Here is a 23487-nt window from a genome sequence, read left to right as displayed (position 1 = left end):
CTGTGAGCTGCTTGAGACCAGAGAATCTAGTTTATTAAGCCACTAGAGGCCCAGTGCACGAAATTCATGCATGGATAAGGTTCCCTAGGCCTGGCGGGCAATCAGGGATGATCTGTGGGGCAACCAGCAAGGTGATTGGGAGCCCTCCCCACTCCCCACCGTTGGCACCCGCCTTGGCTGGCCTGGGGCCTGCAGGCTGGGGGCAGCTCCTGTGTTGAGCGTCTGTCCCCTGGTGGTCAGTGCACATCCTAGCTACCGGTCGGACGGACAGACCCTTAGCCTTTTATATATAGAGATGCCTCTCTAGAACATCATCTGGCACATAGTAGGCATTCATGAAATGTTAGCTGAAATGACGAATGAAAGAGGAAGTGGGTTAAAAAGTAACAGTCAAGCATGCAACCTACCAAAAACAACATGGAGGTGCACGGCTAACACTGGGATTGACTGAGGTGGGAGAAGGACAGGAGCAGAACCAGTCATGCTGTCACCTCGCCTGAGGGCTCTCGATGTGAATGTGTGTGAGCGGGGGAGGGGCCGTTTTGACTTTCCTCAGATTGTTTTGAGGATGCACATAAGCCTGAGTCTCAGTGTAATGCAGTCTTCGGTCTGTGCTGTGGAGCAAAGGACTAAAGTTCTTGGCTGTGCATAGCAGGGGAGAGATTGTGTTTGTAAATCTGAACCTTAAAAAAAACAGGAATAAATAACATGTTGTAACAGAAAAAAAGGAGCCCTACTGTTGAGGAAGGCTGAATTAGGTGCAAATCTTTTGCTCTGCCATTTATTACTTGTGTGATCTTGAAAAATTACTCATCTCTCTGCGGCTCAATTCCCTTATCTTCAAAAAGGGGATAATGATGGAACCTACCAGAGAAGTTTGGCATGGAGATTAAATAAAATCATGCGGGAGAGGGCTCAGCTTGGCTTCTGGCTCACAGTAAGTCCCCAGTAGATGACGGCTGCAATGGTGATGATAAAAATTAAGATGGAAATGGAAGAAGGAGGAGAGAGGACAGAAAAAGAAGGAATGGAGGAATAGGAATGGAGTAGGAAGAGGGTCATAGTTATTGTTCTGACTGCGGGCAATAAGGTTCTGTATTTCAATGAGTCTAGCACATGCCTGGCACATAAAAGCATCTGAATATCTGTTAGGCACCGTTTCCTACCTTCCTCCTTGAATAGGTTACAAGACATCCCTACAGAGACTGAGATCCCCAAAGCAAAGAATAAACAAATTTGACAAATGGTTCAACCAAGAAAGTACTGAGACACAGACAACAGCGCCACCTACTGCATGGAGGGGGCACTTCCCCTGCTCCTCCTGGGGCCATTTCTGAACAAGTCTTGTTTCCTTTATCCATTTGGCACAATTTTCCCCTCTTAATCCAAGCGGCTCAAGAGCGGGAGTGGGGTTGCAGATGGGAAGAAGTCGCACAAAATATCACCAGCAGGTGCTCTGTCATTTCTCGGTCTCCCCATCTCTCCTCTCTCCTTAAAACGTCAGTGAAACTGACGCATGCTCTGCAAATTCAATTCTCTCCACAGAACCCCACTTTCCAGGTCAATTTCTGCAAGGGGAGGGTGGGGGAAAGGAGGGACACCATGCCCAATGGATCCTGAGCTGGGCCCCCGTTCTGCCTCCTTGTTATAACCCACGGTCAACATGGAGGTGCACAGCTAACATTGGGATTGACTGAGGCAGGAGAAGGACAGGAGCAGAGCCCGGCATGCAGTCACCTCGCCTCAGGGCTCTCGATGTGAATGTGTGTGAGGGGGGAGGGGCCGTTTTGACTTTCCTCAGATTGTTTTGAGGATGCACATAAGGCTTTTAGGGGTGGCTGGGCTGTTCTCTTTTCCAGAAACCCCCCTCACTGCCTTCCCCCATCTTTACGTGTTGAAATTCTATTCATCTTTCCAGCCCTCATTGGCTCCCCTTTGCTTTGAAGACAATGAGTGCCTCACTGTCCTAATATAACCCAGGAGGCCCTTGGAGAACTTGGTTTTTGACGCTTCCTGAGCCCCATCTTTTCCTCACTTACTGGTCCACTCACTCCCACTCACTTTGAGGGGTTCATTGTAGATGTCACAGCTGAAAAGCCTTTCCTGGACCAACCCCCTTGACAGGTTTAGTAGCTCTCCTCCCACAATAAATCACCATGTTTTGGAATCGTTTCTGCTTACTCTCCTCCCATTAGACTACGAGCCTGAGCAGGACCAGAGGCATGGTGACTGTACATGGGAAGGTTGTCGTGCCATGAAACCCACTCTAAGTTTCACACCCCTATCAGGAGGCATCTGATTGGCTCAGCTTTGGTTTGTCTCTTTCCCTAAACCAATCGGCCATGGTCCAGGGCAGTGGGTTGGGGAGGGAAAGGTTAAGGAGCCACCCGTCGTTGACCAAGGAGACAAGACTATGGGCGCAGATGAAATGACAGAAAGCCGTTTGCTCACTCCCTGGCACATATTGGCACTTAATACATTGTTACTGCGGGACAGTGTTTCCCAGAGGCTGCAAAGAGAGCTAACTGTTTCCTGTGCATCTATTCTGTCGCTGGCCCCGGGCTGCACTCCACAGAGGAGAGAGAAGTACACGAGATGGGCTGCCTTCAGGGACCTTACAGACTTGATGAGAAAAATGTCAACACGTAATCGAGGGCTTGATTTTATGACAAGGATTGCAGGTGTCAAAAGAGAAAGGGAGCTGTAGCCAGTTTGGGCTCAATAGAGAGAGTGTGGGCCCACAAACAGAAGGGTCCCGGGTTCGATTCCAGTCAAGGGCATGTACTGGTTGTGGCCACATGTGGGAGGCAACCAATCCATGTGTCTCTCTCACATGGATGCTTCTCTCTCTCCCCCTCCTTTCCACTCTCCCTAAAAATCAATGGAAAAATATCCTAAGGTGAGGATTTACAGAACAAAGACAGGGAGAGAGAGAGAGAGAGAGAGAGAGAGAGAGAGAGAGAGAGAGAGAGAGAGAGAGAGAGAGAAAGGGAAATGCCTTTAAAAGGAGAGGAAAGGGTATTGGTAAATGAAAGACAATTCCAAGAGAGACGAATAAAGGTTTTGTAAGGAAAATAATTTGGGGGAAATTGATTTTGAGGCTAGACTGGAAAGTGATTTTCTGTTCCATTCCCTGAGCAGCCTCACGCCCGTAACAAAACGAGACTTATTTATAAAGCCATTGATTGCCTTGTGTATAGAGCTGAGAACATAAAACAGGAAGGGGTGTGTTCCATTTTGACAAATAATAAGGAAAACGTACTAATCATTCCTCCACCGCTCCCTCTGGCTCGCTTCTGTTTTCTCTGACTCGCTGCCTCGCCAAGCGATTTGGTTTTATTTATCCCCACGAATGAAGCAATTTGCATGATTTAAGTCTGGCTTTGTGTGTGTTTTACTGAGAAATGTCCTATACCTCCACCATCAATTACTTTGAACAATATCATGAGGATATTTAAAAATACAGTGTGGGAAAATGTATCACAAACACACACACACACACACACACAGTCAGGCTGTAGCACGAGGAGATAAATGAACGTCCCCACTAATCTAATTTAGGCTCTTTGCCTGTTTATGGAAGGTAATAGAAACATCTCTGAGCATGATGAAAGGGCTGCACTCAGATTGAGCACCAGCCTGTGGGTTTTTGCGAGAGCTCTGCCTCTCACCTCCACTTTATTTTATGTATTTATTTATTTTTTCTTTATTAATTCTCACCCGAGGATATTTTTCCATTGATTTTTTTAGGGAGAGTGGAAGAGAGAGGAAAAGACAGAGAGAAATATCGATGTGAGAGAAACACATCGATTGGTTCCCTCAGGCACAAGCCCGGGCCAGGGAGGAGCCTGCAACCAAGGTATGTGCCCTTGACCGAAATCAAACCCAGGACCCTTTGGTCCACAGGCCCACGCTCTGTCCACTGAGCCAAACCGGCTAGGGCTCACCTCCACTTTAGGTTCTTCCTCATGGAGGTATTTCGATATCGCTGCACCCCAATTTCTCGCAGTGAGAGGCAATTTCCTAACAAATGGCCATGCGGTGCAGAGGGACCAAGGAGAGCTTAGACAGGACCTCTTCCAAGAGGTGGCTGGTCTATAGCTCAAGAGGCTGGAGGAGTGTGTGTGTGTGTGTGTGTGTGTGTGTGTGTGTGTGTGTGTTACACTGAGGCTGATTAACGCTCTTCATTCAAAGAGCTAGTTGGTCCAGGGAGAATAATTCTGACCCTGGCTTTCCTTTATTCTTCCAAAAGAAAAAATAGCCACCGTTCCTTGTAGTGAAAATAAACAAAACCAAAAATCTGAATTGAACAAATAAAATACGTTTATTAAAGAAACTTAGAAAATATAAGGAAAGGGAGAAAATATAATTCACCCCAAATTCCTGTTAATATGTTGAGGCCTGTGTTACCAGACCTTTTTTTTTTTTTTTTATAGCTCTTGCCATTTAAAATGTGAATTCTGGAAATACAGACATGGTTCTAAATATAGGAATATTCTGCATAGTGATGGGCTGGACATTTACATCTTTTCACTGCAGTACACCAACAACCGAACTATTACTTCCGCGCCAAGCACTGTATCAGTTATTAGCAGCGCACACACGCACAAGTCAAGACCCGTTCTTGCAAGGTGCTCCCCATCTAGCACGGGAGACTAAGAAAACAGCCTAATAAATGTGTGTGTGTGTGTGTGTTAAGGGCTGTGGTAACGATAAGCAGTTAGGCTTGTTCGGGCCGCTAAGATTAAAATGACCCTGGCCAGTTTGGCTCCATGGATAGAGTGCCGGCCTGTGGACTCAAGGGTGCCGGGTTTGATTCCAGTCAAGGGTACATGCCCGAGTTGTAGGCTCGATGCCCAGTTGGGGGCATGCAGGAGGCAACCGATCAATGATTCTCATCATTGATGTTTCTCTCTCTTTCTCTCCCTCTCCCTTCACCTCTGAAATCAATAAAAAAAATTTTTTAATGACAATGATCATATAAATAATGGTCATCATCAGTAACTAACAGCATTCAGGATTTTTACATTCATTTAAGCTGATTTCAACCTTAAAACAACCTTGGGAGTTGGGAAGGATTTTTATTTTTAGCTTCATTTGAAAAAGGAAACAGAGAAACGTACTGGGAAGACTGTGGGCTTTTGGGCCAACCAGACTTACATTCAGCCTAGACCTGGCTCTGACCAGCACTGTCGCCCTAAGCTGGCCACTTAATGGGTTCAGTACCTTTCAGGGTTGGTCGCAGGTTTACAAGTAATATCTGTAATGTGCCTGGTGCATGGTGAGTACCCCCTAAAATGCAGTTTTTATTACCAACCAAAGCTCAGAATAAGTCAGAGACTTGCCCAAGGTCATGTAATTAGTGGAACAGACTCTACAGCCGGATTCCAGTCCTGTCTTCCTCTGAGCCAGGCCAGTTATTGCACTTAGGCAGTCGTCTGTTGTGGCAATGGACCAATGGACGGTGCCAACATAGAACCGCTATATCTACATAGACATAGATGCATTTTACGTGTTTTCTTTGTGTTTCTTTCTCTTTACGTGTCCATGGGGGGGGGGGGTTAAGTAAATTTGTCTGACATTTTTCCCAGTAAAACTCTGCTACCCAAATCCCCAGTCCATGATGTCAACACTAGAGCCTACAATTAGGAGAAGGAATTCAAGGGTATCATAAGCCTTTAGAGAAATCCATCCTAAAACTACAAACCGTACAAAGCCACTCTGCTCCTAGGACACAACCCACTTACCTTCCAAGCAGTGACTCCATCCTCCCGAGACCTCTAAGACACTGGCTTAGCCTCCCTTTCAGTTTGATGGGCAATGAGTCTCTTGTGATGCTCACCTTCCTTAGCCCCTTTCAAAACACAGAACAGAGCTGATAAAGAAGACGAAGGGCTGTGATGAAGAGGAAGCTCTCAGCCACCGGGGAACCGCCTGCTGACACGAGTTAGCAGGGTAACCGTGTCCTGTGAGGTGCAGGCAAAATGCTGAAATGAGCCCAAACATCTGAGAACAGCCACAGAATCTGGAGGTACACGAAGCTTTGGAGCAGTCTTTTTACAAAAAAAACAAAAAAACTTGTGTCAGGGGAAAAACAATTAGAAATACATCCTACATTAGGTTGTCAATAAATGTCTGCAACTAAATGAAGAAATAAATGAATGAGTGGATGGGTAAAGGTAGTCGCCATCATGATAATATTTTGCTTCTGCTTTATACTTTGTTAAGGGAAACTGGGTCTATTGACCTCGTAGTATTTAATTGATATATACAATAGATTATCGACTTCATGTCAGCTGTGACCCCATATGTACTGTTTAAAGTTACACCTCCAATGCATGGCATGGTGGTGACATAACAGGGGCTACTAGATAGTGGCTGGATAAATGAGTAGTCAAAGAAGAATTGAAGGTAATTCCCTTTGCCTGTTTCACTGAATTCATTTATTCAACCATTATTTATTGAGCTCTGCTATGCCCTGGCTCTGTCCTTGGTGCTGGAATCATAGGTTGGTGTGTGGGTTTTTGTTTTGTTTTTTTCATTCTCACCCTCCATCGCATCCCTCTCCCATCCCCCAAGAGTAGGGTTTGCATGTTAATACAAAATTTCATGCCACTCTCAGTTTTTTCACAAATGGGAAAAAAAATCGATAAAGCAAACCCCAGCAGCAAAGTACAGCCCTGCTTGCTGAACACTGACAGGTAGTATGCATTTTTATAGATAGAAATATTATGTGGAGATAATTATACTGAAGGAACTGAGGCAGAAAATGCAAGAATGGCTGCTGAACATGTAAATACACAAAACCAGAGAATTCCCCTGAGCTCCAGGCAGCAAAGGTGACTTCGACCCCCCAGGGGGTGAAATGAGTGCTGTCTGTTGATGGAAGAAGCAGTTACTACAGAAGGTTTTTGTTACCTGTTTTGTGTTTTTGTTTTTGTTTTAAGCCATTGCCCTAAAGGAAGAGACATTTAGAGAATCATCAGTTCTCAAATTTCCCATCTTGGAGATTCTGTCTTCCCCAGGAAATATTAACCTTGTATTTATTAACCCTTGGATGCCTACAGATGTAGGCATAAATCCATCAATCCTCAAAAGTTTATATAAGACTTTTTCTCGAGTCTCTATTTTTCTATGGACATCTGTGATCAGATTTATAACGCCCCTGAAATAGTTAGCAACCACTTAACCAATGCTCTAGAGCCCTTTAATTGTATCAATTACTGTTTTTGACCACTTATTACATGCCAAGTACTGTACTTAAAATTTTTACAAATATTTTCTCTTTTAATTGCAAAAATAGCCCTACGAGGTAGGTGCTTTTGTTGTCCCCATCTTCTAGGTGAGAAAGCTGAGGCATAAGGAGAATATTGGACTTGACTGAGTATGGAGGGCAAATTCCAACCTCAGGAGTTCTAACTCCTACGTCCGCTCTTAACCACAGCCCAATGGTACCACGGTTGACATGGGGAATTCCACCCCAATGGCTATCTGTATGGCCTTAGGCAAGTTATCTTACTCCTCTGGTCCTTGAATTCTTCACCTAGAAAATTGAGTTAATAACCATCTCATCAGGTTATCATGAGGATTATATGAGTCTCACACAGTGTGTGACACACATAAAACAGGCAAAATATAGTAATTACAATTATACAATCTCAGTACTTAATTTCCTATGACTTTATACCTAAAGAAAGCAAAGTCCAGAGAGACTATGTGACTTTCCCAAGTTCATAAGGCCAAATGATGACCATTCAAGGATAATATCTCAAGTCTTCTACCTAATAATAATTAGGGGTGATTTCTGCCCCACGTCATCTCATCTAATATCAGGGAGAGACCCCTGTGCTCAACCATGACAGGGGCCCTGGAGTAGTAAGTAGATCCATTGGTGACAGGAAAAGGTGATCCTTTGCCCAAACATCAATACAGGTATTTGAGAACCTTTTAGAATGACAGTGAGCAGCTACATTCCTGGTTTTTTAATTTGTTCACTGAAAGTTGATCTGAGTGAAGGAATAACGCGGAGACGAAGTTGTTAAAGGCCAGAGTGAATTGGTGTTCAGTCTCTTTATCAGGAAAATCCGGACAAACTCCCTACCTAAGACATTCTTTCAGCAGAATAGCATGAAAGGATCACGAGGTCCCAGGTTTTGACATTGGACAAATCCTAGCTCCCAACTGAGCAAGGTGTGTGACCTTGAGCAAGTGTTTTAGCTTCTCTGACTCTCATTGAACTCAAGTGGAAAATGAGGTGAAATGCCCGCCTGACCATTGTTTGCAGGAGAGTCAGATGAGATCGTGAGACATTTTGAAAACAGGTAAAGATGGGCTCTGAAGTTCAGCAGGCATGAGTTCCAATCCCGACTCTACCACTTATTAGCTTTGTGACTGAGCAAGGTACTTCACCTCTGCAAGCCTCATAACCCTCATCTCTGAAATAGAAATAATATTAGGACCTACATCGTAGAGTTGCTGTGAGGATGAAATGAGCTAATATGCATGTAGAGAACTTGATAAATTGCCTGGCAGAAGTGTAGGTGTTCAATAAATGCTAACTAATCAGTATAATCAATTACTGTCCTTCATGATTTTTTACTGAGCAGAGACTACTGCTGTCTACCTCTGAATTGATCTGTACATTCATTCATCAAACATACATTGAGTAACTACTCTGTGCCAGGTTTTGTGCAAGATTGTACACACCAGCTTTAAAAGATTGAAACTAATCCTTGAAAAAGAAAACACAGAATTTAAAGGGACATACAATAGAAAGTGTCTTAAATATTTGAAGAAATGGCATCAAAAAGAGTTTAATTTTCATCTTAACATCTCCAGAGAGGAAAATGAGGGTCAAGTCAAGAAAAATTAGAAGGTAGAGCATTTTCATTTTGTATAAGAAAGATTTTTATACTGATTTAACAATGAGACAGTTAATCTTGAAAGGTAATGAGTTTCCTATTGTGAGAAACAATATAGTTTCATTGTCTTCTCTTCCCTGCCCATGGATATACTGGGTTTCCAAATATGCTCGCCATTTGAAGTCTCTGTGGCTTGTGTATGCTGTTCCCACTCCCTAAAATGACCTTCCACTGCCACATGTACTCATGGTCATTTCCTTGTCAAGGTTAGAAGTTCTCAGGATCCTTCCCCCAAATGGATCCCATTTTCTGTGATCCTGTGAAAAGTTGCTCATCCTCTATGACAGCACTTTATTGTTTTAAATTTTATAATGTACTACAGGCCCCGTGCACGAATTTGTATACAGGTGGGCTCCAGATGGGGCCGGGCCTGTCAGAAGGAGGAGATGGCAAGAGGTTGGCCTGCCGCCCCCCCCCCCCCCCACCACCACCACCACCACCAATCAGGCCAGTTCGCTGGCCGCAGTGGGCGTCATAGCGACCAGTCGTTTCGGCATTCCAGTCGCTGGCTTTTTATATATAGAGATGCCATCCTCCTTTGATTACTTGGGAGCCAGATTGTATCTCTTTCTACATTGTGTTCTTTTGAGGCTGATATTCTGCCTGCATGTACTATCCACAGTCAATAAGTGCTAAATGATAATAAGTAATTGCGTTATCCTGAGAATGTCAGGGAAGAAATACTCTGAATCATATTAAACCCTTTTATTTTTGGTCTGTCCCAGTCAGGATAGACTAGCCCTCTGCTGAGACTAGCCCTCTGCTGAGAAACACAATCTTGGGCGTCAAACCCTAGGAGTTTATTTCTCGCTCTTCCAGAGTGATCCATAGGTCGGGTCTCTCTCCAGGGAGCCTGTGCTCCACGCTGCGACTCAGAGACCAAGGAGGCTTCATCCTGTGACGTCGCCATCCCAAATCAAGGCTTCCATGATCTCCACGGCAGCAAAGGGAAGATTGGACAATCTCAATGATGCTTCCTCCTCCTCCCCTCTCATTTAGAAGCAACACGCTGCACTTTCACTCACATTTATGGCCAAAACTGGCTCCAGGGCCTCCTCTAACCCCACGGGGGACTGAACAATAGAGTCCCCGTAGGTCCAGATGGGAGGAATAAGGAACAGGATTTGTTGAATTCTTAAGTATTATCTCTGCCACATGGTCCCTGGGAGAGAGTACAAAATATTTTTAGAGTGCTGTTAATGTTGGCCACTCTTCATAAATAATGTCTCTGAGTCTTTGAAAGTGTGTATTAAATTTTATCCAAATTGTAGTATATCAATATCCCCAAATATTATGTAGCAATTAATAGTTATATTAGAGGAAAGGTCTATAAAATACTAATACAAAAGTCTTATAAACTAATATATCCAGCATGCCTTCAGTTTTTTCAGAGTAATAAATGTGTACAAATGCATTAAAAATGCTACAAGGATAGACGCCAATGAGGTCAGCCTGGTTGTCTCCAGAAGGAAGTATCACATATGTTCCCATTTTCTTCCTTGTTTTTTTTGAAAGAAGTTTTTTAATTATTATTATTGATTTGAGAGGGAGAGGAAGGCAGCGGGATAAGGAGATAGAAACATCCATCGATGAGAGAGAAATATTGATTGGCTACCTCCCTCACGCCCCCTACTGGGGATCAAGCCCACAACCCAGGCATGTGCCCTGACTGGGAATCAAACCAGTGACCTCTTGGTTCATAGGTCTACACTCAACCACTGAGCCACACTGGCCGGGCTTCCTTGTTTTGTTGTTGTTTGTATTTCCTATTTTTTTTATGAGAAAGAATGATTAGTTTTGCTATAATAAAAAAAAAGTAGTTTTTCATCCTAACTTACCAAAACAATGTACCTGCTGAGCCAAGAAACTATTAAATCACTCGTGAGTGGAATTATCTTTCGGTTGTTTTCATCTGGATGCTCCTGGAGAGTCATGAAACCTGCCCGCAGGGAGCTGGGCTTGTGCCTGCTCCTAACGTGATGGTTCTGAAAATAGCACCCTGCAGAGTTCAGACCTCGCATGTGAGAAATGCCAACCCTAAATTTCAGAAGCAGAGCCACCAGTTGTGCCAATGGCACCAGCACAGGCTGGACGAGGCCTGGGTGAGGGGCTAGGGGCCCAGCAGAGACCCCGAAATCCAGGAGGGCCTGTTGAGAGCCGTGCAGGTCCGGAGCTTGGGTGCACTTCCGGACAAGGATGCAGAGTACAGAGGAGGTGGAAGAGAAAGTAGCAAAAGAGGAGGGAGGAGACTAGGGACGAATAGGAGAGAGAATAAAATGAGTGACAGAGCATGGCACTGGGGACAAGGCGAGAGGAGCCAGAAAGGAGGGGGGACACTGGGGAGGAGGGGAGCTAACAGGCAGGGTTATTTAAATCAGCTACACCTCATTTCAGATCTTGTTCTGCCTCCACTACCTGTGACCTTCATTTTAACATTTAACCTCTCTGCTCCTCGTGTTTATTTGATCTACTTGTTTTTAATCCAAATAGTGCCCGGACACAAAATGTCGAATAGTTCCACACGGCTAACAACTGTCCAGCTTCCCTAGGCTGTGCCCAGAGTCCTGGACCCTTGAAATCAGACGTGCAGATTCCATTTCCACTGTTTTCTGGCCACGGCTGAATTCCATCAGCTCCTTGAGCTGCAGTTTTCTTATCTGTACAATGAGGAGATTAAAACCTGTCTCATAGCACAAGCCTGTGTAGAGTAAATCTTCTATGAAGGGTGGAGAGGATGAACTCAAGTTCCGTGAACCCTCCCCCAGAGGCAGGCTGCGTCTGTCCTCCATGGATCGCTCTTTAGAAGCAGTTCATCGGGTGCAGCTCCCTCCAAACGCAGGTGCCAACATGCAGACTGCCTTGCGCATGGTCACACAGCATGTCAGTCCCCAGCCACAGCTAAAAATCTCTGTTTCTTGGCTCTTGTTGACTGTTTGCTCTTTTGTGTGTGTTTTCCTGTTACATTTTACTGCTTTAAATGCCAGTCAAAAGTTAGATAGCCTGTTCCTTATCCAGACTGCCACCAGTCACCTGTGTGACATTGGACAGAGGTCCAATCTCTCTTGGACAGCCAATGAATTATAGTACTCGCCCTTCTGCCTTGGATGTGATGATACCATGGACCAGAAAGTACTTCTAAAAGTTGGAAGAGATAAAAAGAGAGAGAGGCCGGGAGGGATGGAGGGAGGGAAGGAGAGAGGGAGGAAGGGAGGGAGGGTAGGAGGGAGGGAGGAAAGGAGGGAAAAGGAGGGAAAAGGAGGGGAGAGAGCGCAGGTTATTATTACCACAAATATACCTATCTTGTTTTTTCATTAGCTTAATGCCAGTCTGGTCAGGGGATGATGGAGCCTGAAATGACCAGATCAGCAGCACCATGGCCAGGAGATGCTGGTAAACCAGAGGTCAATGTGCTGGATTCTGCAAAATAGTGAGTTGCTGCTAAATTGAAACGCTTTTTCACTGTTCCAGACTCCTATCCTCATAACTTCTCGCCATCCCTGTGGTGTTGAGCCAAGCCGCACCTTCCAGTGCTGGAAGAAAAGGCCGGCTGCCTGTGTGAACTCCCCCTTCACGTGCGTGGTTGTCCTGCTCAAGCTCCCCAGGGGCTGTGGTGAAGGTCACTTTCCTCAGAAAGTCCCCTGTGCCTGGGGAAGCTCCCATCTCATTGGGCTTCGCAGGGGCTCAGCTAAATGAGGGTCAGGATGCAGAGCCATGGTTCTTCCTGGGCATCGTTTTGTCAAATACTTAGGGTTGTATAACTCTTAGGAGTTATTGTTTATTTATGTTTTCTCTTCTGAATTCCAGCCCCAAATATTGTTCCATGAACTCTCTCTCTCTCATTGAACTTTCATGTGTGTGCTCCATCCCATCTGTCCCTGGCAGGCAGGAGACACAGAGGTTCATGTAATGTCGGTTTCTGTGGAGTTCTTGCAGGAGCTACAAGAAAGAAGGAAGGAAAAAGGAGGGAGAGAGCAATGCAATAAAGGCCCACACGTCTGCCTTCGGAACGAGCAGTGCAGTGGACAGTTCTATCAGGGCCAATGTGCTTTTTCTCTGGAACAAAAGAAAAGTAAGTCCCTGAGCGCAAGCCCCAGGAAGCCTTATTACTTTCATAAAATATTTTTTCTTTATTTCCAATGCTTGGAAAAGATTAAAAACAGAAGACAAATTGCACTTCCTCGCTTGTTTTTTATGTGTGTGAGCCAAGAAATTCTATAAAAATTCAATTAAAAAAATCAATGAAGTTTCTGAAAGTGCTATGTAATCCAAAGTTCCCCCATCTAGAATCGTAATGTGGGGGGGGGATACACAGAAGGCTTGCGGGGTTGCTAATTAAAGAAATCGGCTAAAATGAAATCATATTTCCCTGAAATGGTTTTGAATCATCAAGTCTGGGGACTGGAGAAGGGACACAAGAGATCCGTTTGTTATCTCCCAGCTCAAACACTAAACTAAGCCAGATAAATCCTGTCTGTTCTTTTCCATGAGCCTCCAGAAAAGAAACGAATTTTCACTCTCCCTCAATAGGGCCTCCAGTTGCTGAGTCACTGAGTCAATAGGCACAGGGCTTTTTCTTCTTCTTCTTCTTAGCTCCCAGTTCCATATTAATTGGAAAGAATAAAATTATTCTTGGCATAAGTTGGGCAGGTGGGAGAGACGAGGCATTCTGGGACTTCAGCCTAGTAGGTTCTCAAGCCTTAGTCCTTACTATTCTCATATTGATCATTGTATTAGTCTCCCATCCTTCATCAGAAACATGGGGATAAAATGTTGCCTACGGTACATGATTGATGAAAAGAGGACAAGAAAGAACATGGTCTCTGAAGTCAGCCTTGACCAGGATTGAGATCCTAGCTTTGCTCTTTTATTATCAGGCTGATACGGTCAAGGCTCTTAATAGATCTCAGTTCAGTTTCCTCATCTGGAAAAGTAACGAGAAAAATGCCAGGTTGGGCTGTTGTGAAAATCAGAGATAATTCACACAGTGCAATGGGCACACATCTAGTGAATGAGTGACTGTTATTGTTGAAAGCATTTCATTGACTGTGATGTATAATAACAACTGTATGTACAGAATGTGGTCTTGTCTCTGGCACAAAGACCCTAAAACCCTTGGAATTTCCTAAGGGATCAGATCCACGTTAATGAGGTGACTTTTGGAAGGCACCTCAGCATGGGAGTGGTGGCCAGGAGAATCAACCACATGATTAGAGGGGTATAGGTTGCCCTGTCTATAGATTATAGATGACATTTTATTAATTTTTATTTTTTAAATATGTTTTTATTGATTTCAGAGAGGAAGAGAGAGGGAGAGAGAGATAGAAACATGAATGATGAGAACGAATCATTGATTGGCTGTTTCTTGCATGCTCCCGACTGGGGATCAACCGGAATCAAACTGTGACATCCTGGTTCATAGGTCAACGCTCAACCAACCATTGAGCTGTGCCGGCTGGGCAATTATAGATGACATTTTTAAATTGTTCTGTTTCTGGTACTTCTGTTTCTTGGTCAGCTCAATCTAATTCAATATGAACTTCCTGAGCCCCTCTAATATGCGAAGCATTTGCCAGCCGTAGGGGTGCAGAAATAAACAAAAGGCAACCCTATACTCCAGGGTTCCTAGCCTACTGGGAAGACATAAATCAATATTTACCATGCAGACTGATCATTTCACGATAAGGATTAAGTACTGTGCCATGAGGGCACCAAGGAGAAGAGCTTTCATTAGCTCGGGGGTCAGAGGAGACTTTCTGAAGGGGATAAGCCCTTCGGTGCTGAAGGACACATAAGTACCACCGGTGTCAGGATGGAGGCTGTGAGGGCGGGGAGTACATTCCGAACCCAGATTTGAGGCAGGCAGCCCATGGTGTTCCTGGGAAAGCTGCAAGTAATTGGGGATGACTGAATCATGGGTGAAGGATTAGGGAGAGCTGCTGGTGGGAGGTTGTATCTATTTGTGGCTGCTAAGTCTTATGACCATATCTTTATGTTTAGTTTCATCCCCAGCTCCAGACCAAGAGCATTTGCATCTGCTCCAGGGGGTTTGCTGAAGAAAAAATAACAACAATCCCAACCACCTGTCACTTAGACAAAAGAAGAGACATTTCTTTCCACTAGGAAAACACTTACAACCAGAGAAAGCGAAACATTTAGGAAAGATAGTTTCTGCTGTCACTGGTGGCTCGCCGCCAAGGTCCTTTACGTGCCACTTCAGAAGGTCTTTGCTGGCTGAGCACCTATGTTGCCAAGAACTCAAAGGCTGGGACCCTCTTTGGTGAGGTGACATGTCAGTCTCCCATCTTTGACCATGTGACTCCAATAGCTGTCGTGTTTGGTCAGATTTTGCATGTGTTTAAAATTGGAAGGCTAGCCCTGGCCGGGTAGCTCAGTTGGTTAGAGCGTCATCCCCATACACCAAGGTTGCTGGTTCAATCTCCAGTCAGGGCACATATAGGAATCAACCAATAACTGATGCATCAATAAGTGGAACAACAAACCTCTCTCTCTTTCTTTCTCTCTCTCTCTCTCAAAATCAATTTTAATTTTTTAAAAAATAAATAAAATGGAAAGGCTAGCACTGGAGGGGCCACTTATTATAGTTCAAATGTGTAATACAATGTTCCTCCAAATAATACAAACAAGAGGGGTGGCAACATTAAATATTTTAGGATTGCCCAGACATGGTAACAAGCAGCAAGTCAGTGGATTAATACAATGATTATGTTTGCTTGCTCACCTCATAGTCCAGTGATGGCAAAGCTATGGCACGCGTGTCAGAGGTGACACGCAAACTCATTTTTGGGGTTGATTTTTCTTTGTTAATTGGCACTTAAATATATAAAATAAATATCAAAAATATAAATCTTTGCTTTACTATGGTTGCAAATATAAAAAAATTTCTATATGTGACACGGCACCAGAGTTAAGTTAGGGTTTTTCAAAATGCTGACATGCCGAGCTCAGAAGGTTCGCCATCACTGTACGTAGTCCATTCCAGTAGGCAGAGAGCACTGTTCCGCGCAGTTATTTATGTATCCATCTTGTGGCACAACCATCTTCAACCATCAGTCTTTAAAATTTTCATGGAAGAGAAAGCAAGCATAGGAGTTTCCATGCACAGGACGGTACTTGGTTAGGTATGGCATACTTTTGCACACATTGCCCTGTGCCCGCTCAGTCACATTGCCCCCATCTAATTGCCAGGGAATCTTGGGAATACGGTCTTCCTGTGCGCCCAAGAAGAAAACGAAATGGGTTAGTCTGACAACATAGCATTTTTTCAGACACATTAAGGAAGAAGGAAAGCTAGAGTTGACCCCTGCCTTTTGTAGAATTGATTACTGACACAAGGGAGCAAAGCGAAAATATGGAGCCATTACTCCCTCATACCTTTGTATTGAACACTTACGTGTTCACATGGAGGCCACGTTCATGTGATAAACTCAGGATGGACATACCATCTGAGGCATGGAGAATGGCAGGTGGAAAACTTTTGTACTTTTGTGCCCCGATGTTTATGTGTGTGAGCTGGACATTGGTAACAGGCCTTGCAAGCTACTAGAGAAAACTAGAGAATGAGTAGGGACTTTTCTAAGCTCTAAGAGTCTATGAGTTTACTAACAAATCCTCTATGTAGTCTGAGAAATGGCCTTTAATCTTTTCCCACAGGGTCTATACTTTTCAGATTGCTGGCAATTTTTTTTCCATGTAACAAGATGTCACAAGAACACTTGGCAACACTCATCTCCAAGGACTATTCCTCATTGGCCAAAGTTGCAATAGAATCATATTAAATTTGGGAGGGAAAAATGTACCGTTTGCTCATTGAGGAGCAAATATCTACCTAATGACAGAGCCCATATAACATTTACACATAGATCTAAAACATTAACATCTTGGGGAAAATGATAGAAAATGAAAAAGGACATTTTGGTTCATTACATCAGATTCTTGCAAAGCTTCACAGAATTTTGAGCTAATTCTACATTTTTTATGTTTACCATTTCACCGCCTAGCTATAAAAAGAAAAGAAATCTTTTCTTTAAGACTCATAAAAAATGGCAAAACATCTTAGTATGAAGCATCAGGTATTATACAAGAATATAAAGCAACGGAATAGTTTGGGGAAATAAATTATAGCTCAAGAAATACCTTTATAATGCTGGTTTGGAACTGGTTTTAAAACTCACCTTACAGCCCTAGCCAGTTTGGCTCAGTGGATAGAGCGTTGGCCTGTGGATTAAAGGGTTCTGGGTTCGATTCCCATCAAGGGCACATACCTCGGTTGCAGGCTACCCTATCCCCCTTAACCCCCTCCCCCGGTCTGGGCCCTGGTCAGGGTGCATGCAGGAGGCAACCAATTGATGTGTTTCTCTCACATCAATATTTCTCTCTGTCTTTCCCTCTCTCTTCCACTCTGTCTAAAAATCAATGGAAAAATATCCTTGGGTGAGGATTAATAAAAGAAAAAAAACCTCACCTTACGGTCCTCACTTTGTGTGGGAATTTTGGGTGCCAACATACTTTCTTTTTCTGCCCTCCTCCCACCCTTTGACAATTATAATCATTAATATTATCATTTTGACAAACAGGATAATTCAAGTCATTTTCTTATAGCGCTGTATAGGGATCAAATGAGATCACATATACATAATTATTTTAAAATAATAAAATGCTCCGGCTGTTATATCACTTGGTCTTGTGCCGGCAGAAGTGTCCTGCTCCCCACTGCCCTGTGTGCTTTCCTCCGTGACAGTCTTATCCCCTGTCATTGTCTACCAAGTAGTCAGGCCTCTGCAGTGGAAACGTGTCTGTGGTAGATTACTGGAATAACATAGAAAAACATAGTACACGTGCATGATAGGTGAGCTGGGCACAAGTATGGCAGCAGGACCAACCCATACCCACTGAGGATAGAGGGGATGCTCTCAGTGTCTTCCTTCCTTAGCCAGGAAGACATTGACTGTCTCTCAGCCCCCTTTCCTACCGAGGCCCGTAGCTGCCAAGGGCCTGCCACTCTGTCCCAGCTCCAGGAGAGTTGGAGAGAATGCAACTGGTCTGGTCTGTGTCTTTACCTTTCACCCACAGGGAGTCATGAGATTAGGAAGAGCATATGTTTTGCACCATAGCTGCCTGCCTATTTTTTAAACATATATTTTATTGATTTTTTACAGAGAGGAAGGGAGAGGGATAGAGAGTTAGAAATATTGATGAGAGAGAAAAATTGATCAGCTGCCTCCTGCACACACCCTACTGGGGATATGCCCACAACCAAGGTACATGCCCTTGACCGGAATCGAACCTGGGATCCTTCAGTCCGAAGGCCGACTCTCTATCCACTGAGCCAAACCTGTTAGGGCATGCCTGCCTATTTTTTAACTTTTTCTTTCGCCCTCTTTGTTCTTTGTTCTGCCTAAAATTGGTTCGTGAGACAAACTTAACTATTTTTTATATATCTGGATGGGTAATTGTGCAGCTCCAATCCAGAGGCAGGTCCCAATATTTAGATTTGGAGGAAGGGTGGGAAGAAGGAAGGAGGAAGGAAAGGGGGGAGGGATGGAGGGAGGGAGAGAGAGGGCTAGGGAGAGAGAGAGAGAGATTGAGATTTGAAGGAATTGGCTCACATGATTATAGGAGGCTGAGCAGTCCCAACTCCTGCAGTCAGCAAGCCAACTGTATGCACATGTATAGCCCCAGTCCGGGTCTGAAGCATGTGGACCAGAATTGTTGATGCTGTAAGTTTGAGTCTGAGTCCAAGTCCAAAGGCAGGCAAAGACTGATGTCCCAGCTTAAAGACAGGCAGAGAGAGAGAGTTCCTTCTTGCTCTGACCTTCAGTTCTATGCAGGCCTTTCGTTTCATTTAGTCTGTGAATTCTAAAGTTGTCTCATCCAGGAACCCTCCCAGACACACCCAGGACAATGTTTAACCAAATGTTTGGTTACTCTCTGGCCCAGTCAAGTTGACACATAAAATGAACCATCAAAAGTCACAATCTCTAATTTTTTGCTAGGGAGGTATTTGTCCAATATAATGAGATTAGTATTATAAAACTTCTCCTTCGTGAAATCCTTCATACCACCTCTTCTAAGCTCGCTTTCAGTGGATGACCTTGCTTTCTATGATGAGAAAATGGAGATATTCTGATGAAATTCCCCGTACCCTCACCTGCATCTCTTTCTTTTTTAAAATATATATTTTTATTGATTTTAGAGAGGAAGGGAGGGAGAGGGAGATGATGATGATGATGAAGAAGATGATGATGAGAGAATCATTGTTCAGCTGCCTCCTGCACGTCCCCTACTGGGGATCCAGTCTGCAACCTGGGCACGCGCCCTGACCGGGAATTGAACAGTGACCTCCTGGTTCATGGGTCGACGCTCAACCACTGCGCCACACCAGTGGGGCTGCATCTCTTTCTTGTGTGAGGCCATAGGTGGACTTTCCATGGTCCTATCTAGAGCAAATTCTCCCTTGTGTGCTCTCGACCTCATCCCTGTTTCGTGCTCCACAACACTGACCCAGCCTCTCTCCTCCATTTTCTCCCTCCGCCTTAGGCCACTCCCGTCAGCTGCATAAGGACTAACTCTCTCCCGCCTTCACTTAATAAGCCTCCTCCAGCCCCTGGGAGCTGGTGCTGTGTCGCCTTGCTCTCTTTCATAGCAAATCTCTTGTTCTCTCTACTTGCTGGGTGTCAGTGTCCTCACCTGTTAAAAAAGCACAACATTTTTAAAGAGAAATACGTTCCAGAAGAAAGAATTTTCTCTGCTCACCTCCACACCGTCATCTCTGTGGAGCCCGTGCTCTTCCCTCCCGTCGGCCCCTGACGGTCGTCTGGTCTCCCTCCGTACTTGCTTCGTGTTGTTCTTACAAAGGATCCCGGAGGCCACGAATGAGCTTTGGAAAGGGTCAGAGTGGAAAGCCTGGCGGAGACACTCCTGCAGGACGAATGGGGGCGAGGGGAGAAAGCTAGAAACGCGCCAGTGAGCAGCGGGGCTCCTCGACAAAACTAAGAGAACTCACGGGAAGAAAGGCAACTGGAGAAGGAAGTAAAGAGAAGAAGGGGGCAGGTAAGTGCAGCCCCAACCTTCATGAAATCAGAAAATTGTCGGCGTGGAGTTGGACTTTTCAGGGCAAGGACGGTAGGACAGCCGAACGCTCCATGAACATTAGGTCCCCACAGAAGGGATGCAGGGACCATCGGGCCATCGGGCCATCATCCATTGCATCAAGGGCACCAGAGGGGGGGCCTATATGCCAGTCATTGTCTTGCATCCCAATAGAAATGTCTGCACTTCAAGGCGAACAAAATAGGCATAACGTTGGAGGCGGGTCTCAGGACTCAGCAGTGTTGAAGCAGAGGGACCCCACACATGGTCACGGATGTGGCTGAAGAGAAACAGTGCCACCCCGTGTTCTGCAACCAGCACCTGTGTGGCTGTTAGCATTCCCCACCACTGAGAGAATATGAGACTCTCTTTCAGCTCAAACGCATTTTGATTCATTGCCAAGTTAAACGATGCAGTCATTCATTCCATGTGTTGAGAGAGAGAGGGTAGATTGGGACAGAAGAGAAAGAGGGTAAGAGGGCGTTGAGGGTTCCTGTGCTGTGTCAGGATACAGCCCCGCAGAGACCATGAGGAGAGGCAATGGACAGAGGGCAGGTCCCGAAGGCTCCTAATTCTGCCAAGGGCCGTCGTCCATTTGGGCAAGGATAAGCAGAAGGTACGGGCTAAGCCAGCAGTTTTGCTAAGGCATAGGGGGCCCAGGGGATCTATGTAACAACAACCCCCCCCCCCAATAAAAGCAAATGTCAAGGTCTGTGGGAACGCAGAAGGAGCAATGAACTTGACATGTTCAATGGATCAATGAACTCGATACCAAAATAAGATGCCAGCCAACCAGGGACCTAATCGCAGCTCTAACATTTCCTCGCTGAGGGTTCGAAGACATGCAGCCTTGGATCCCTGAGTCTGTTTCTTCTGTGAAAATGGCCACATCACGTTGCAAGGATTACATAACTTCTATGCGGAAGAGCCGAATGCAAAGCTTCACACCTAAAATACTCACTGAGGGCGATTTCCTACCATAGGAGAGACTCGGGGAAGTTTTCATGGGAATGATGACTTTAGAGCTAGATCCCTAAGAAGTAAGGGTCCCGTTTTCTTGGCTGAAGAATGTGTCTCCTCCTTAATGGAAGGAATAGCTCAAGATGGATGTGCATGGAGCAGTGCGGACCTGAGGCAGCTCCCCCCAAACCCCCCAGATAAATGGCTCGTTGCAGGAGGTCAGTGGGTGAGGGCTGTCACAGGCAGATCACCCAGACAGCCCAAAGAATGTGCAGATCCCCCCAGTGGAGACAGCAAGCTCTCTCTTCCCAAGCAGCCTTGTCTGCAGAGATTGGCGCCTCCTGAGGAGGCTGAGTACCTGAGCTGTTTCCTGGGCTGTGGCTGGAAAACGGGAGGGTCAGGGGGCGTTTATTCCAGGCAGCAGGAAAGGCTACTCTGGTACTTTACGAGGGTGACCTGCGCTTTTCACGGGACGCAGAAGGCACGGTTCCTGGGGATTAGGCTCATTCCATTCCAAGGATACTGCTTCTCAATAGCACCTGCTTTCCTAGCTGGTGAGCCACACACATTTAAATATTTCTCAGCTCTAACGCTGGAATTGGCAGAGTCTTCCAGGTCCTGATCAACAATCACAGCAACACCTCAGGTGAGAGGAACTAGTTATCTGTTGTGACAACAAAAGGGCCTCTTCCCCTGCACACAGCTAAGCGCAGGATAAGGGTTCTGCACGTCTTTCTGCCTCCCCTACAGCGCCATCTACCGTTTGGATTTGCTCAAACAGCAAGTTTTTAGCGAGGCCTTTCCTGATTGCCCAGTTAAAAATGAAAACACTCTCTAACATTCCCTACTCCCCTACCCCCACGCCCCCACCCTCCCCCCTGCTCCCGTCCCTGCTTTCTCCTTCTCCGTGGAACGTATTCCGGTCTGACACACTGCAGGGTTTCATTATTTATTTTGCTTATTGTCTGGCTCTGACACCACCACCATCACCGGGATGGGAAAGAGATTGTAATAAATTAATTGGCTAATTAATTAGCTAGCTATTTCATTGGTGGGCCACTGATTCACCTGGTCAGAGTCCCAGGTCTCCTGCAACTGATGTTTTTGGCTCTGCCATGCCATTGGCCTAGCAAAGCACTCGCCCTTGAAGCTAGGCCTAACTGGGAGCTGGGGCCACACCTGTCATTCACTATCCACAGGTGAAGCAATTTGTCAGCCCTCTGAGCCTCAAGGCTCTCATCTGTAAGGAGGTTCAGATTCCAGGCCTCCGGGTTCTCGCCAGGATGAGCTGCAAGAATGCACATAGTGCGCCTTGCACAGGGCCTGGCGCTCAGTAATGCTGTGCGACGAGTGGTCCCTGCCTTAGGCAGGTGGGGGCGGACAGGAGCAGCAGGGATTTCCGAGGTCAAGGGGCCGCTGTCCCCAGTCCCCTTGTGAGTAAGGAATGTGATGAGAACGGCATTCTCATGCGGGTGGTCAATGGCAATTTGGCAGCATCTTGATGAATTTGTATCTTGCCAGAAAAACGGAATTGCACAAATTTGATATATTGCGCACTCTTTGCTAAAGTATCGTGTGTGTGTGTGTGTGTGTGTGTGTGTGTGTTTATTCTTGTATATGTCCAAGTTTACATACATTACCTCACGGAAGTGGAAAGTGAAATCCTCATTTACAAAGGATACAATGTTATAGTGTGAGAGAGGCACTTCTCTCTCTCTCTCTCTCTCTCTCTCTCTCTCTCTCTCTACTCTAGCACTCATCAGTATCTGAAAATGTCCTATTCCCTTATATGCTTAGTTAGTACCTTTCTCTCACACTAGACCAGCCGTGGGCAAACTACGGCCCGTGGGCCGGATCCGGCCCATTTGAAATGAATAAAACTATTGAAATAAAAGACCGTACCCTTTTATGTAATGATGTTTACTTTGAATTTATATTAGTTCACACAAACACTCCATCCATGCTTTTGTTCCGGCCCTCCGGTCCAGTTTAAGAACCCATTGTGGCCCTCGAGTCAAAAAGTTTGCCCACCCCTGCACTAGACTGTGATCTCCCTGAGGGTAGGGAGCACACGTTTTCCTATCCTGCATCCCTAGTACCTGGAACATAATTGGTGTTTAATAAACACTTGTCAAAAGGAGATTATATATTTTGAAAAGATTTAACCAGCCTGAATCATAGGGAGCCATCATGAGGCCTAGATAATATGCTTCTCTGAAAAATGATTAAATTATGGGACATCTATTAAAATCCTGAATATGTGCTTTTCTGGAAAATTATTTGACTACTAAGAATACACTAAATTGATGGGGACAATCTTCTTCCATCCATGTCACCCCCACCACCAGGTCTCCCTCTAGAGAACAGGAAGAAACATTTTTAAAAGCATTCCTGAACCCCAATATACTCAGCAAATTCTCTCCTAAATTCTTCGAGATTTTCATTGTCAAACCATGGTCACATGTCACTTCTGTGGTGTATGGTACAATAATCCCGG

Source organism: Myotis nattereri (genome assembly GCF_964212035.1).
Source record: "Myotis nattereri genome assembly, chromosome: 17".
Taxonomy (NCBI): domain Eukaryota; kingdom Metazoa; phylum Chordata; class Mammalia; order Chiroptera; family Vespertilionidae; genus Myotis; species Myotis nattereri.
The sequence above is the reverse complement of the archived record's forward strand: the minus strand, read 5'-3'. Positions refer to the sequence as shown.